The sequence below is a fragment of the Rhinopithecus bieti genome, unplaced genomic scaffold (assembly GCF_001698545.2).
Source record: "Rhinopithecus bieti isolate Rb0 unplaced genomic scaffold, ASM169854v2 scaffold_13247, whole genome shotgun sequence".
Lineage (NCBI taxonomy): Eukaryota > Metazoa > Chordata > Mammalia > Primates > Cercopithecidae > Rhinopithecus > Rhinopithecus bieti.
The window spans coordinates 1,536,772-1,538,671 of NW_016807505.1; the positions used below are offsets into that span (position 1 = coordinate 1,536,772).

General features: G+C 47.6%; 1 long non-coding RNA gene across 1 annotated transcript in view; it reads left to right on the top strand.

Moving 5' to 3' along the window:
• The window catches only part of LOC108535975 (uncharacterized), a 14,664-nt gene extending 14,251 nt beyond the window's left edge, over positions 1–413 (top strand). Inside the window, exon 3 of the long non-coding RNA XR_001887382.1 lies at positions 216–413. This is a non-coding gene — a long non-coding RNA (uncharacterized LOC108535975). The remainder of the gene's footprint in view (positions 1–215) is intronic.
• The last annotated feature ends 1,487 nt before the right edge of the window (positions 414–1,900 follow it).

Below are 1,900 nucleotides of genomic sequence, written 5' to 3' on the forward strand. Positions count from 1 at the left end.
CGCCCGCCCGCCCCCGCCACCGCCCTGATTCTGCTGGCTGGAATTGCCAGATGAGACAGGAGATAGGTAGGTGTGAATGTCAGATCAACGGCGAGCCCATTTCTAGTGCAAGCGTGGTCCTTACAGTATTTGTCCTGCATTTGCACTTGCCCAATCTGGGAACCTCAGTTTCAGTGCACTCCTATCTCAGCTTCTTTGTTCTTTGGTTTCTACAGCTCCTGAAACTCTCAGAAAAAGGCTAGAAAATTACTCGACACTCTTCAGCCTCCTGTGCAGAGAGCTGGGAATGTTTAGGAATTCGCCTCCTCCCAGCACAACGGTGGACTGTGACTCACTGGTGCAGGGAGTGCATACTTAGCTCTCCTGCCTGTGTGGAGACGGTCTGAGGTGTAAGCCAGCTCCAGAGCTCCTGGGGACCAGGTAGGCGGGGAATTGTCTCAGTTTGCACCCTGGCTTGATTCTTTCCCCTTCTGTCTTCTGCTTCCCACACCTCCTTACAGCTTTCCCTGTAGGGGGACCCTTCCCTGATGAGTCACATGCAGGTGAATCTTATTACCAGAGTCCACTTCAGGGAAATGCAGCTCAAGACCATTCTGAAATAAAAGATGAGAAAATATCACTTAAAGCTAGGAGTTTGAGGTCAGCTGGGGCAACATAGCAAGACCCCCATTTCTACAAAAAATTTTAGATAAGAAAATTAGCCAGGCGTGGTGGTGCATGCCAGTAGTCCTAGCTACCTGGAAGGCTGAGGAAGGAAGATCACTTGAGCCCAGGAGGTCCAGGCTGCAGTGAGCCGAGATCCCGCTGCTGCACTCCGGCCTGGGTAACAGAGCCAGACTATGTCTGGGGAAAAAAAAAAAAAAAAAAAAGGTGGGTGAGAAAATAGAAAATAGATTTAGCCCTGAGGAGTTGGTCCCCATGGTGTGAAAATTGCCTAAACAGACACAAACTCTGGAAATTCTTTCCTCAGATTACGGTTTGATGTTATTAATAGTAGATACGGCTTAGAGCGAATCCTCAAAACCCAACAGTATTGTTTACAACACGAAGTCTTTCTGAGAGTCAGAGTGTTCTATTCTAAAGAAAAGTCAAGAAAGAGTTCTAAACACGGGGTCTCTGGGGAGCCACGCAGGCCCCTCATTCCTGCCTGGGCCTGCCACTGGCTGAGCAGCCAGGAGGTCCTGGGACCTTGTGAGGACTCCACTCTCAAGGGCGCCACATGGATTGGGCCCCAGCATGTCGGGAGGGCACCAAAACTTCAGCGGGTGCCAGTGTCCCCATCGGCGCCTTACTTTTGTAAAATTATCTCCGTGTGGGACTTTTTAAAAAATTTTACCTTAAGTTCCAGGATACACGTGCAAACGTGTATGTTTGTTACATAGATATATGCATGCCATGGTGGTTTGCTGCAGCTATCAACCCTTCACCTAGGTATTAAGCCCTGGATGCATTAGCTAGTGTCCTGGGTTCTCCCTAAACCCCGCCCCGCCCCCACAGGCCCCAATGTGTGTTGTTTCTCTCCTTGTGTCCATGTGTTCTCATTGTTCAACTGCTACTCTTGAGTGAGAACATGCAGTGTTTGGTTTTCTGTTCCTGTGTTAGTTTGCTAAGGACAATGGCTTCCAGCTTCATCCATGTCTCTGCAAAGGACGTGATCTCATTCCTTTTTATGGCTGCACAGTATTCCATGGTGTATATGTGCCACATTTTCTTTATCCATTCTATCATTGATGGGCATTTGGGTTGGTTCTATGTCTGCTATTGTAAATAGTGCTGCAATAAACATACATATGCATATATCTTTATAGTAGAATGATTTATACTCCTTTGGGTATACACCCAGTAATGAAATTGCTGGGTCAAACGGTATTTCTAGATCCTTGACGAATTGCCACACTGT